Here is a 16,174-nt window from a genome sequence, read left to right as displayed (position 1 = left end):
GAACTGGACATGGAACAACAGACTGGTTCCAAAGAGGCAAAGGAGTATGTCAAGGCTATATATTGTCACCATGCTTATTTAACTTATATGCAGAGTACATCATTAGAAACGCTGGGCTGGAGGAAGCACAAGCTGGAATCAAGATTGCTGGGAGAAATATCAATAACCTCAGATATGCAGAAGACACCACTCTCATGGCAGAAAGTGGAGAAGAACTAAAGAGCCTCTTGATTAAAGTGAAAGAGGAGAGTGAAAAAGGTGGCTTAAAGCTTAGCATTCATAAAACTAAGATCATGGCATCTGGTCCCATCACTTCATGGGAAATAGATGGGGAAACAGTGGAAACAGTGACTGACTTTATTTTTCTGGGCTCCAAAATCTCTGCAGATGGTGATTGCAGCCATGAAATTAAAGGATACTTACTCTTTGGAAGGAAAGCTATGACCAACCTAGATAGCATATTAAAAAGCAGAGACATTACTTTGCCAACAAAGGTCCATCTACTCAAGGCTATGGTTTTTCCAGTGGTCATGTATGGATGTGAGAGTTGGACTATAAAGAAAGCTGAGCGCCAAAGAATTGATGCTTTTGAAGTGTGGTGTTGGAGAAGACTCTTGAGAGTCCCTTGGACTGCAAGGAGATCCAACTAGTCCATTCTGAAGGAGAGCAGTCCTGGGTATTCATTGGAAGAACTGATGCTGAAGCTGAAACTCCAGTACTTTGGCCACTTTATGCAAAGAGTTGACTCATTTGAAAAGACCCTGATGCTGGGAGGGATTGGGGGCAGGAGGAGACGGGGATGACCGAGGATGAGCTGGCTGGATGGCATCACCGACTCAATGGACAAGAGTTTGAGTAAACTCTGGCAGTTGGCGATGGACAGGGAGGCCTGGCGTGCTGCAGTTCATGGGGCCGCAAAGAGTTGAACACGCCTGAGCGGCTGAACTGAGCTGAAGGAGACCAGAGCCGCAGGTAAAGGAATTCAAATATTCCCTGCAATAGGTATCCCACCCCTTCTGGGATCCATTCGTAGTAAACTCTGGGGCTTCCTGTGTGCGGGTGTACTAAAAATGTACCTCTGTACTTTCGATCACAATGGTCCCCGGCGTTTTCACTTCCCCAGAGCAGGGTCTTGGATGCTGAGGGAGCACCCTGCCTATCCACGGTGGCAGGCTTGTGTCTCGTCATTCAGCAGGTCTTCATCTGCTGTCCTTAACATCCGCTATTCTTAGCCACCTCTGTGTTCCCCAACACACACATCCAGAATAACGTGTGACCAAAATTCTGGGCACCCTATCACCCAGTCAGGTTGGCACATGAAAGTAAGCATCACGACTCCTTTACATTTTTTTTTTTAATAATGTTGACTGTTTTTCTTTGATTTATTGTATGTCTGAACTCTATTGCAAAGAAGAAAGAAAAGTGATAAACAATAATCTGTATCTTTTTCTTGTACATTGATTAGGTAAATATTTCCAACATTTCACCATTAAGTACATCACTTGCTGTAGGTTTTTGTTTTCTTTTTCACACTGTTGATCAGTAACTATGTAAAGAAACTTTTTTTTTTAATCCCTAGCTTGTTAGATGATTATTTTTTGAAAATCATGAATAACAATTATGTTTCATAGAACATCTTTTCTGTATTTGTTGAAATGATTATATAATTTTCTCCTTTAACCAGTTAAGTTATAACCGTCAACTGGAGAAAATGCTTAACCTGAAAGTTGAGAGTTGTGTTTTATGCAGCAGACAAAGCTGAGGATTTAAGTCTGGGACACAGCCTCTTAGATGCTGCAAGGGATTGCTCCAAAGAGATAAGGGAGAGGCTGGGATATATAGGAGTTTTGCAACAAAGGCCAGGTAGTAAGAACTTTAAAAGAGTACTGTTATAATTAAAGAAAACCAGTTACCTTAAGGACTTTAGCGCTTTTCTATGCAGGGGAAGATGCAAGAATCTGGGCTCGCTGAAATCATTCCTTCGGTATGCACCTCAGCTCTCTTTGCCATTATTCCGCGTTTTCTCATCCTGAGTCCCCTCGGGGCTCACCTGTGGGGCATCTATTGTGTGATGGCTTGATGGCTGCAGCATCCTTTGTTTCCTGATGTGGCAGGTGGCATTTTAATTCACATAACAGTCATTTTTCTAATTGTAATTTGAGATTCTCTGGATACATCCAGCTCAGTTCAGCTGTCTGTTAATATTTCTTGTGACTTTTTCTTGCATATGTACTTTTAAGTGGATTGGCTTTAATATTCTTCATGGGTTTGAGATGAACATAGTGCGCACTCTATATGAATTAGAAATGTTTTCTCTTTTCTCATTCTTTAGAGGAATTTATATAAGATTGACATCATTCTGATATCAAATCCAAGCTCACTCTGTTCACCGCACAATAGGGCAATAAATCTGATAGAAGAGGGGTTGAGAAAAGGAAGGGACTTTATCCTGGGAGCCAACTGACCGAGAAGACAGCAGACTAGCATCTCAAAATAACCATCTTGTCAGGGCCTGAATGGCAGTTTCTTTTATGGATCAGAGATGAGGGGGCGGTGAGGAGACAGACTAAAATGACTTCAGTCCTTGCAAATATCTCCTAGAATGGGAACCCCAGGTAGGAGGATGTGTTATTTTTACTTCCTTATAATCCTTCAGGTGAGGGGTTGTTTTAGATTATCTCCCAGAGGCCGGCCATTATGTATGGCTACAATGATAAAAGTGGCAAAATGAGGGTTAAAGTCACAGAATCAGATCCAGCATGAATTCAAAATTAGCACTTCCTGGTTACAATTCTTTCTTAAATCTTTTATAGAACTTATTAGTAAATTACAAAATGAATTCCTTTGTGGGAAAGTTTAACTTCTAAATCCAAATTTTAGAGTTTTAAAAGCACATTTACTAATTAGTGCTACTTCTGATAGATTTCCTTTCTAGGAGTTTATTACATTAAGTTTGCAGGTTTATTGCCATGGCCTCTGACACTCTTTTTAACAATTGATCTTTAGTACTCTCCGTCTTTTCAGTCCTGATACTTGAAGCTTGTGCCTTCAGCCTTTCCTTCCTTGTTAAATCTTGCCACAGATTTAAACCTCTTATTATTCTTTTCAAAAGGCCAATATTTGCCTTTGTTAACTCTCTTCTTGTAATTTTTCCCATGTTAATTTCACTCTTCTTTTACTTTGTCAGAATTGGTTTATCTTAGCTTTTAATTTTCAACATTTTCCATGTGGTAATGAACACTGTTAATTCCCTCTAAGCAGGACTTCTCAATTTTGCCACAAGTTTTGCTTATAGTATTTTCATTTTCACTTTGTTCAGAATAGCTTTTAATTTTGCATTGATCCATAAGTTTTTTAGAAGTTGACATTTACATTTCCAAACATATGGCTTATTCTTTTCCCAGTCATTTGTTTATAATTTATCATGTTATAGTAAGAGAATATAGCTCATGTGACACCAATCTTTGAAATGTATTGAAAGTCAGTAAATTCTATATAGCATATGAAAATTTTACAAAAAATGTTTAGCATATATTTATTCAAAATTGCATGTCCCTATTTCTCTGTGCAATTTTTATATACATTTCATTAAGGTTATTATTCAATTTAAAAAAAAACCTCAAAATTATTTTTGTCAATTTTTTTCTTTGACTTTTTTGGAGTGTCTTTCAAGAGCAACTTACTGATAGATGTGCTTAAAAATCTGCTGAGTTTGTAAATTTTTAAATTATTTCTTGTAGTTCAACCAGTTATTTCTTTTTATATCCCAATCCTTTTTCTTAGGATATAAGGATTAGAATGGCATATTTTCCTGATAAATGCAATATGGATAATAATAGAAATGTTTTTATTTTTTATTTTTTTCAAATCTAGCTGCACCAGTTTTCTTCTGATTGGTATTTCCTAAGAGGTTTTTCCTATTCTTTACCCTTTTTTTGTTTTTGTTTCATCTCTTGGAAACAACAAAATGCTTGCTTTGTTTTTTAACTTGAAATCTTTGCCTTAAACTTTTTAGCTGTTTTTTGTTTGTTGTTTGTTTTACCTTCGCTGATATATCTGTTTTTCCCTCCAACATCTTAGGTGCTTTGCATGCACCTGGTTTTCATTGCAAGTTCTTTCTCTTCAACCTTATTCTCATTATTATTCTTCAACTTTATCCACATTAGTTTTTATCTTCTCTACTTGTTTGGATGTTACATCTTATTCATTATTCCTTAAGCATATAACCTGAATTTTTAAGGCTACATATACGATAAATAAAATGTTAATTTAGGCAAATCCTTATAGTTTTCCTAAGATAGTCATAAAATATTTTAACTTTCATTATCCCTTTCACTTGAAGTTATATTGTTTCTGTTTATTTTTTAACTTTTACAGTGCCTTACCCTTAACACATACCCACAAGTTAGGTATTACTATTTTTATATATCAATTAATATTTAGATTACATATTAACTATAAATTAATGTATATTAACAGCATATTAACCAATATGAATGATTGTAATTCATTTTAAATTCCATTTCAAGATGTTTACATGTAATTATTTTATTTCTGCTTAAAAAATGTCCTTTAGAATTTTCTTATAAAAATCTGCTGAAAGTCCCTCTGCCCCAAATTACTGTGATTCATTCTCATTCTTGAAAACTATGCATGAAATAGAATTCTTGGGAAAGATGTATTGAATTTCAACACATTAGAGACAATATTTCAATATTTTTCAGTTTTAATAGTTTCCCTTAATAAGTAAGATCACTCTGTCAGGCGAGTGTATGCTCCTCAGTTCTGTCTCATCACAAGGATTTGGAGAGACGGACATTAAAGCCCTCAGCGTATCATAGCTCTCGGGTCTTGGACAGACCGTGTTATAGCTCTCAGGTCTCAAGCGGACCATGTTATAGCTCTTAGAAATATCAGTGTTACAGCACTATTTTATTTAGAAGATAACAGGAAAATCCATCTTCAAGGTGTGAGGGCACATCAATCCAAGGACGCGAAGAGAGGAGCACCCCAGCGCGCGTGGGGGAGAGAGAGAGCAAGCTAGCTTTGGCTCCTCTATTTATATGTTTTTCTCTCCCTGGGCCTGCCCTATGTAAATTGTGCCAGCCGGGAGTGCTGTTTGTTTTACCTGAGGTTCTCACTCCGGTCCTCGGACCTTCCTTTGTTCTATCTTTGCAGGCTTTTCCCTCCCAGGTTTTTTAGCCACCGCCATTCTGGACTCCTTTTCCCTATTCTAACTACCTAACAACTTTTACTAATGTTCTCTTGAGGCTGATCTATCTTTACTCTATAGGTGCCTTTACATTTTCAGCTAATTTGGTATTCTGTCATTTTACCATGACATGTCTAGGAATAATATTTTTAATTTTATTTTCAGGTTTATTACTCACTGATGTTCCTGAATCAGAAGTTCATGTAATGAATAAAGTGTAACATAGACCAGGATGAAATATCATGAAAAGAAAGAGATTAAGTCTACACAAAGAAACGTTGATGAAACTTGAAACCACATAGCTGAAAGTTATATATATATATATATATATATATATATATATATATATATATATATAATGTATAATATTATAATTGGCTTCCCTGGTAGCTTAGCTGATAAAGAATCTGCCTGAAATGCAGGAGACCAAAGTTCAATTCCTGGGTCAGGAAGATCCTCTGGAGAAGGCATGGGCTACCCACTCCAATATTCTTGGAATTTCCATGGTGGCTCAGATGGTAAACAATCTGCCTGCAATGCGGGAGACCTGGGTTTGATCCCTGGTTGGGAGATCCCCTGGAGGAGAATCTTTTGAACCCAGCATTCCTAAGGGAACAATGCAAAAAAAAAAAAAAAAAAAAAAGAGGAAGACAATAGAATGGAAAGACTAGAGATCTCTTAAAGAAAATTAGAGATACCAAGGGAACATTTCACACAAAGATGGGAACAATAAAGGACAGAAATTGTATGGACCTAACAGAAGCAGAAAATATTAAGATGAGGTGGCAAGACTACACAGAAGAACTATATTAAAAAGGTCTTAATGACCCAGATAACCACGATGGTATTATCACTCACACCAACTTCAAGTGCAAAATCAAGTGGGTGTTAGGAAGCATTACTACAAGGTGATGGAATTCCAGCTGAGTTATTTCAAATCCTAAAAGATGATGCTATTAAAGTGCTGCACTCAGTATGCCAGCAGATTTGGAACACTCAGCAATGGACATAGGACTGGAAGAGGTCAGTTTTCATTCCAATCCAAACGACAGGCATTGCCAAAGAATGTTCAGACTACTGCACAATTTCCCTCATTTCACATGCTAAGAAAGTAATGATCAAAATTCTACAAGCTATGCTTCAATAGTTCATGAACTGAGAATTTACAGATGTTCAAGTTAGATTTAAAAAGTGGCAGAGGAACCAGAGATGAAATTGCTAACATTTGTTGGATCATAGAAAAAGCAAGAGAATTTCATATATATGCATCTACTTCTGCTTCACTGACTACACTAAAGCCTTTGACTGTGTGGATGACAACAAACTGTGGAAAATTCTTAAAGAGATGGGAATACCAGACCACCTCACCTCCCTCCTGCAAAACCTGTATGTGGGTCAAGGAGCAACAGTTAGGATGGAATATGGAACAAGGGACTGGTTCAAAATTGGGAGAGGATTACATCAAGGCTGTATACTGTCACCCTGCTTCTTTAACTTATAGGCAGAGTATACCATGCAAAATGCCAGGCTGGATGAAGCACAAACTGGACTCAAGATTGCCAGGGGAAATATCAATAACCTCAGATATGCAGATGACACCACCCTTTCGGCAGAAAGTGAAAGGAATTAAAGAGTCTCTTGATGAAGTTGAAAGAGGACGGTGAAAAGGCTGGCTTAAAACTCAACATTCAAAAGCTAAGATCATAGCATCTGATCCCATCACTTCAGGGCAAATAGATGGAGAAACAATGGAAATAGTGATTGGCTATTTTCTTGGGTTCCGAAATCACTACAGATGATGACTGCAGTCATAAAATTAAAAGATGCTTATCCCTTGGAAAAAAGCAATGATAAACCTAGACAGTGTATTAAAAAGGAGAGACATTATTTTGCCAACAAAGTTCTGTATAGTCAAAGATACAGTTTTTTTTAGTAGTCATGTACAGATGTGAGAGTTGGACCATAAAGAAGGCTGAGCACTGAAAAACTGATGCTTTTGAATTGTGGTGTTTGAGAAGACTTTTGAGAGTCCCTTGAACTGCAAGGAGATCAAACCAGTCAATCCTGAAGGAAATCAACCCTGAATATTGGACAGACTGATGCTGAAGCTGAAGCTCTGATACTTTGGCCACCGGATGGCAGAGCTGACACATTGCAAAAGACTCTGATGCTGGGAAAGATTGAAGACAGGAGGAGAAGGGGATTACAGAGGACGAGATGGTTGGATGGCTTGACCGACTCAATGGACATGAGTTTGAACAAGCTCTGGGAGTTGGTGAAGGACAGGGAAGCCTGGCATGCTGCAGTCCATGGGGTCTCAAAGTGTTGGACATGACTGAGGGACTGAACAACAACATTATAATATTTAAATATAATTTTAAGAATTTTTAGAAAACTGTGTCAAATTTTGTACAGTTATTCACAAAGCATACACACCAACGCCTTAGGATTGTTTATTTTTAGTTAATTTCTATCAGAGTGCAGTTGCTTTACAAAGTAGTGTTAGTACCTACCACACAGCAGGGAGAGTCAGCTATACGCACACATAGAGTCCCTCTGTTTTTGGATCTCCTTCCCATTTAAGTCAGCACAGAGCACTGAGTAAGTTTCCCTGACCTATTCCCAATAGTTTCTCATTAGATATCTATTTTATACATTGTATCAATAATGTATGTATGTCGATCAAATATCCCAGTTCACTCACTCCCTCCTTCTCCCATCTTGTTGTCCATACATTTGTTCTCTATGTCTGTGTCTCCTTTTCTGATTTTCAAATAAAATCACCTATACCATTTTTCTAGATTCCACACATATGCATTAGTATACACTATTTGTTTTTCTCTTTCTGATTTCACTCTGTATGATACCCTCTAAGTCAATCTCCATATTTACATATGACCCAATTCTGTTGTTTTATATGGCTGAGTAATATTTCAGTTTATGTATGTACCACGTTTTCTTCATTCATTTCTCTGTTAATAGACATTTAGCTTGCTTTCAAGTCCTGTGTACTGGAAAGAGTGCTACAGTGAACAGTGGCATGCGTGTGTCTTCTTGACTTACGGTTTTCTCTGGGCATATGTCCAGAAGTGAGACTGCTGGGCCATTTGCCTTGCCTTGCATGTGTGCACAGTCATGTCCAACTCTTTACAACCCTCAAGGATTGTAACCTGTCCAAGCTCTGTTGTTCATAAAATTTCCCACACAAGAATACTGGAGTGGGTTGCCATTTGCTGCTCCAGAGGATCCTTCTGACTCAAGAATTGAACTTGCGTCTCCTAGATCTGCTGCACTAGGAGGGAGACTCTTTACCACTGTACCACCTGAGAAGCCCCAGGGATTGCTGCATCATATAGTAGCTCTGTTTTGAGTTTTTAAGCAACCTCTTTACTGATCTCCACAGTGGCTGTACCAATTTACATTCCTTACAACAGTCTTAAAAGCATTCCCTTTTCTCTACACCTTCTCTAGAATTTATTGTTTGTGGATTACTTGATGACAGCCATTCTGAACCGTGTGAGGTGATATCTTATTGCAATTTTGATTTGCATTTCTCAGATAATAAGTAATCTTGAGCATTTTTCATGTGTCTATTGGCCATCTGTATATCTTCCTTGGAAAAAGTATTTAGGTCTTCCACTCAAGTTAATAAAGTTGGAGGGAAGATACATTGGAGAACAAAATGAGGATGCTGTTGTTCAGTTGCTAAGTCATGTCTGACTCTTTGGAATTGCATTAACTGTAGAACCCCAAGTTCTGTCCTCCACTATCTCCTGGACTTTGCTCACATTCATGTCCATTGAGTTGGTGATGCTATCTTACCATCTCATCCTCTGCTGCCCTCTTATCCTATTGCCTTCACTCTTTCCCAGCATCAGGGTCTTTCCCAATGAATCAGCTTTTCACATCAGGTGGCCATATTATTGAAGCTTCAACTTCAGCGTTAGTCCTTCCAGTGAATATTCAGGGTTGATTTCCTTTAGGATTGACTGGTTTGATCTCCATGCTGCCCAAGGGACTCTCAAGAGTCTTCTCCAGCACTACAGTGGGAAAGCATCAATTCTTAGGCACTCAGCCTTCTTTATGTTCCAACTCTCAAATCTACTGGAAAAAAACCATAGCTTTCACTCTATGGATCTTTGTCTACAAAGTCATGTTTTTGCTTTTTTAGTACACTGGCTAAGTTTTTCATAGCTTTCTTTCCAAGGAGCAAGGGTATTTTACCATGCAGCCACCATCTACAGTGCAGTCACCATCTACAGTGATTTTGAAGCCCAAGAAAATATAGTCTGTCACTGTTTCCACTTTTTCCCCTTCCATTTGCCATGAAGTGATGGCACTGGATGCCATGACCATAGTTTTTTGAATGTTGAGTTTCAAGTCAGCTTTTTCAGTCTTCTCTTTCACCTTCATCAAGAGGTTCTTTAGTTTTTCTTCACATTCTGCCATTAGAGTGATATCATATGCATATCTTAGGTGAGTGATATATTTCCTGGCAGTCTCGATTCCAGCTTGTGATTCATCCAGCCTGGCATTTCACATGAAATAAAGGATAAAGTGTAGAAAACTCTTACACTGTTGGTGGGAATGTAAATTGTTACAGTAACTATAAAGAACTATAGAGAACAATTCTCTATAGTTGCTGCACCAATTTACATTCCCACCAACAGTGTAAAAACCTTTAAATGAGAAGATGAAAATCTAGATTTTATCAGAGGCCATATTCATCTGGCATGGAAAATACCTCTCTGTAGAACACAGCCACACAGAACCAAACTGAAGTAGGAAAAATATTGAGAAGTTTGCAGAATATTTTAAGAATATGATTTCAAACCCTGAGGTTCTTCTTTGGGCAATTCATCCTTGACCTTAACAGATCCTGAAAAGGCTGAAAGACTGAAAGTTAAGTTGCTCAGTCATGTCTGACTCTTTGCAACCCCATGGACTGTAGCCTACCATGCTCTTCCATCCATGGGATTTTCCAGGCAAGAGTACTGGAATATTTTGCCATTTCCTTGTCTAGGGGATCCTCCTAAACCAGGGTTTGAACCCGGGTCTCCCTCATTGTAAACAGACACTTTACTGTCTAAGCCACCAGGGAAATCAAAAGAAAGTGTGAAAGTGAAAGTCGCTCAGGCATGACTGACTCTTTGCAACTCCATGGACTATACAAGTCCATGGGATTCTCCAGGCAAGAACACTAGAATGGGTAGCCTTTCCCTTCTCCAGGGGATCTTTCTAACTCAGGGATCGAACCCAATAGATCCTAGAACTAGCAATTTCCTTTTTTGCTTATGTTAATTAGTGGGTCTTTATTTCCACTATATACAACAATGCATTTCTTCTCACTTGAAACTATTGCATTTCTTTCCTACCTCCAGACTTAAAATTTCCCATTTCTAGTAGTTACTTAAATCAGTATAGAGATGATAGATGCATAAATACAGATGGGACCATTCTTGAAGTCCAAGTTGCCAAGGCTTAAGTAACGGAGACATGAGTATATTGCCAGGCAAATAATGTCATTTTTTAAAAAATTATGACTGGCAGTTTTGGTGAAGTTTAGAGTGTTTTGATAACAGACTATTTCAATTCTGTCATAGGACGATTTGTTATCAATTGGCTCCTTTTCTTTATTCCAAGCAGCTTTTTTTTATGTCCAAAAGCAGGACCCACTAGTGTGGTCTATTAAGCAAAGTATTATTCTGCTTTTCTTCTCATCTATCTAAGCATAAAATTGGATATTGATTCCTAATTCAACATTTATTGAGTTCCTGCTAATACCATACATGTTACATACATCCCTCCTACACTACATACATACCAGGTGTAATACAAGACACTGCAGACATACAGATAAATGAAGACCCTGCACCTTCTTCAAGGAGCTCACAGCAAAATAGGGAAGACATATTAGTAAGGTAAAATGTGTATGAAAGTGTGATAGGACAAGATAATGTAGACGCATTCCACTTTGTTTCTTCCAACTAAGAACATTGAGACAGCAACATGAAAATAGCAAAAGAAACAGTCAAGAGGAGATAGGAAGGCATGAAAGATGAGGCAAACTGGTTTGAGACCCCAGAACTAGAAGAGCAGTACAGGAGCAGGTCGTCTTGGTTCCCTTACCCAAAATAAGAAGAGACCCCATTTTCTGACCTCCAGCCAAGCAACAGAAGGCAGCCCAGGTGCAGTCAATCCTCTTAGGGTTTCAAGGAAAGTTCATCTGACAAACTCAAAAGAGTCCTACGTCACAAGCAAGGGGGATCAGCTGGGAGCCCCATCAGTAGTCACTGGTCATAGGAAGTCCCGCTCCTTCCTATACAGCTTGGGAGGCCTGTCTCTTAGAGATACAAAGGTGGGCAGGTAGTATCAGTGACAGGGACCCAGTCACGACAGCAGCTTGTCTGTCTGCATGCCTGGACCCCCTTCCCTTCTAGAAGACTCCAGACCAGGTGCGTAGAACCAGCAAGAGGAATTAACATTAATTTTACATAATCTCTTCCCAAAACCACAGGGGACAGACATGTCTCACTTTATTTATGATACTAGTATTGTCCTTGATGGTGGTGGTTTAGTTGCTAAGTCGTGTCTGACTCTTGCTACCCCAAGGATTGTAGCCACCCAGGCTCCTTTCTGTTCATGGGAATTATCAAGCAAGAATGCTGGAATGGGTTGCCATTTCCTTCTCCAGGGGATCTTCCAGACCCAGTAATCAAACCCAGATCTCCTGCATTGTAGGCAGACTCCTACATGGCAGGTGGATTCATTACCAGCTGAGCTACAAGGGAAGCCCTATTGTCTTTGATGCAAAAATTAAAAAAAAAAAAGTAGTACAAAAATGAAACTACAAAACATCATCTCTTATATATATAAACAGAAATATCCTCAGAAAAATGTTAGCAAATAAATCTATCAGTGTATAAAAATAATCATATTCCATGATCAAGAGGCAGTTATTCCAGATATCCAAAGCAGGTTTAACATTCTAAAATCAATGAATGTAATCCAGCATATCAAATCTAAAGTTTAAGATATTGATTAGATTAAAATAAAAACATGGAAAGTTATACAAAAATAAGATCTGAAGAGACTATAATGCTGTTAAACAAAGTAAAATTCAAGACAAGCGATATACAATATAAAGGACAATCAGGCATGTTACACAATGACAAGAGTTAAAATCTTTAAGAAGATATATCGACTGCAAATTTACTTGCCCCTTAAACAGTTTCAAAAGTACTTGAAGGAGAAACTAATCCAACTTAAACAAAACAAAACAGAAAAAAAAAAAAAAAAAAAGGATTCACAATTAGAGTTAGGGACATCAGTAATCCTTTCAAAGCAATTAATAAAACAAATACACTAAAGGTTAGTAAGGAAATTTACTACCTGAACAACACTACCCATCAACATGTCCTAACTGACATGACCTAAAACTTCATCTAGCAGCCTAATAAAATTCTTTCAAGTATGCATGGAACATTCACTACTATATAACATATTTTTAGTTATAAAACAAACTTGAATTTTAAAGGACTGATATCATACAATGTATGTTCTTGGATTAAAATGGAATTAGACTGGAAATCAATAACAAGATGATTTTCAAAAAGTTTCAAATCTTTATATATTAAACAGCATACTTCTAAACAGCCAAAGGACTGAAGAAGAAATCACATTGGACAGTATATAATAAAATTTTATGTTAAATGAAAATGAAAATACTGCAAATCAAAATCTTCAGAGTAAAACTAAAGCATGCTTAAATGGAAATTTATAGCACAAATAAATATTTGTGCTTATATTGGAAAAGAAAAAATGTCTTGAATCAATTAGTCTTCAGATTTGAAGAACTAGGAAAAGAAAGAATAAATTAAACATAAAGCAAGCAAAGGAAAGGAAATAATAATGTTTAAGGAAGAAACCAATAAAATAGGAAAAAGAAAAACCGGTAAAGAAAGTAAATGAGACAAAAAAGGTGGTTCTTTAAATTCAGTAAAATTGATACCCAAGTGGGTAAAGAACAAGCAAAATAGATTTGGCAATATCGTACACATTCTACAGGCTATACAAGGATAACAAAGAAATGTTAAGAACACTACTATGCCAATAAATTTGATAACCTACCATTCACTATCACAGTAATCCAAGTCTAAGCTCTAATCAGTAATGCTAAAGAAGTTGAACAGTTCTATGAAGACTTACAAGACCTACTAGAACTAACACTCCCAAAAAGATGTCCTCTTCATTGCAGGGGATTGGAATGCAAAAGTAGGAAGTTAAGAGATACCTGGAGTAACAGGCGAATTTGGCCTTGGAGTACAAAACAAAGCAGGTCAAAGGCTCACAGAGTTTTGCCAAGAGAATGCACTGGTCGTAGCAAACATCGTCTTCCAACAACACAATAGATTACACATGGACATCACCAGATGGTCAATATCGAAATCAGACTGATTATACTCTTTGCAGCTAAAGGAGAAGCTCTATACAGTAAGCAAAAACAAGAACTGGAACTGACTGTGGCCCAGATCATGAATGCTTTATTGCCAAATTCAGACTTAAATTGAAGAAAGTAGGGAAAACCACTAGACCATTCAGGTATGACCTAAATCAAAGCCCTCACAATTATACAGTGGAAGTGAGAAATAGATTTAAGGGACTAGATCTGATAGACAGAGTGCCTGAAGAACTATGGACAGAGGTTCATGACATTATTTAGGGGACAATGAACAAGACCATTCCAAGAAAAAGAAATGCAAAAGGGCAAAATGGCTGCCTGAGGAGGCCTTAAAGTAGCTGAGAAAAGAAGAGAAGTTAAAGGCAAAGGAGAAAAGAAAGATATACTTATTTCAATGCAGAGTTTCAAAGAATAGCAAGGAAACATAAGAAAGCCCTCCTTAGTGAACAAAGCAAAGAAATAGAGGAAAACAATAGAATGGGAAAGACTAGAGATTTCTTCAAGAAAATTAGAGATACAAAAGGAATATTTCATGCAAAGATGGGCACAGTAAAGGACAGACATGGTATAGATCTAACAGGAGCAGATGATATTAAGAAGAGGTGGTAACAATACACAGAACTATACAAAAAAAAAGGTCTTCATGACCCAGATAACCATGATAGTGTGATCACTCACCTAGAGCTAGACATTCTGGAATACAAACTCAAGTGAGCTTCAGGAAGCATCACTACAAACAAAGCTAGTGGAGATGGTGGAATTCCAGTTGATCTATGTCAAATCCTAAAATGTGATGCTATGAAAGTGCTGCAGTCAGTATGCCAACAAATCTGGAAAAATTAGTAGTGGCCACAGGACTGGAAAATGTCAGTTTTCATCCCAATCCAAAAGAAAGGCAATGCCAAAGAATGTTGAAACTACAACACAAATTGCACTCATCTCACACACTAGCAAAGTAATGCTCAAAATTCTCCAAGACAGACTTAAACAGTATATGGACTGTGAACTTCCAGATGTTCAAGCTGGATTTAGAAAAGCCAGAGGAACCAGAGATCAAATTCCCAATATCCGTTGGATCACTGAAAAAGCAAGAGTTTCAGAAAAACATCTCCTTTTGCTTTATTGAGTATGCCAAAGCCTTTGACTGTGTGGATCACCACAAATGTGGAAAATTCGAAAGAGATGGGAAACCAGACCACCTGACCTGCCTCCTGAGAAATCTGTATTCAGGTCAAGAAGCAATGATTAGAACCAGACATGGGACAACAGACTGATTCCAAATCGGGAAAGGCATGCGTTAAGGCTGTATACTGTCTATTGTCACCTTGCTTATTTAGCTTATATGCAGAGCACATCATGCAAAATGCCAGACTCAATGAAGCACAAACTGGAATCAAGATTGCCAGGAGAAATATCAATAAACGTAGATACACAGATGACACCAATCTTATGCCAGATGCAAAGAAAAACTAAAGAGCACCTTGATGAAAGTGAAAGAGGAGAGTGAAACGTTGGCTTAAAACTCAACATTCAGAAAACTAAGATTATGGTATCATTGCCCCATCACTTCATGGCAACTAGATGAGAAACAATGGAAACAGTGAGAGACTTTATTTTTCTGGGCATATTAAAAAGTAGAGACATTACTTTACCAACAGAGGTCCGTCTAGCCAAAACTATGTTTTTACCAGTAGTCATGTTTGGATGTGAGAGTTGGACTATAAAAGAAAGCCTAGTGCCGAAGAATTGATGCTTTTGAACTGTGGTGTTGGAGAAGACTCTTGAGAGTCCCTTGGACTGTAAAGAGATCCAACCAGTCCATTCTAAAGAAAATCAGTCCTGATCATTCATTGGAATGACTGATATTGAAACTCCAATACTTTGGCCACCTGATGCAAAGAACCAACTCAATGGAAAAGACCCTAATGCTGGGAAAGATTAAGGTTGGAGGAGAAGGGGATGACAGAGTATGAGATGGTTCGATGGCACCACCGACGCAATGGACATGAGTTTGTGTAGGGTCCGGGAGTTGGTGATGGACAGGGAAGCCTGGCGTGCTGCGGTCCATGGGGTCACAAAGGGCCAGATACAAATGAGAGACTGAATTGAATTGAACTGAAAAGAAATGGACAGATTCTTGAAAGCCACAAGCTATCAAAATTCAATCAAGAATTACATTCTTATTCAACATCCTTCCCAGAAGAAAAAAATCCAGGTTGCATAAGTTCCCTGGTGAAATCTACCTCTTACTTAATAAGAAAGTTATATAAAATTATAAAAAATATTCCAGAAAAAAGTAGAATAAGTGGGAAGACATCCCAATTTATTTTACGATGCCAACATCATACTGATACTATTATGAGACAAAGAAAAAACAGTAAATGAAAAGTAGAGATCAATACTCTTATGAATATAAACACCCTTAGCAAATGGTTAGCAAATGGACTCCAGCAATTAAAAAAAAAAGTATGGATAATAAGTGAGGTTTATCATAGGAATGC

This window comes from Muntiacus reevesi, chromosome 3 (genome assembly GCF_963930625.1).
Source record: "Muntiacus reevesi chromosome 3, mMunRee1.1, whole genome shotgun sequence".
Classification (NCBI taxonomy): domain Eukaryota; kingdom Metazoa; phylum Chordata; class Mammalia; order Artiodactyla; family Cervidae; genus Muntiacus; species Muntiacus reevesi.
Note: the sequence above shows the minus strand (reverse complement) of the source record.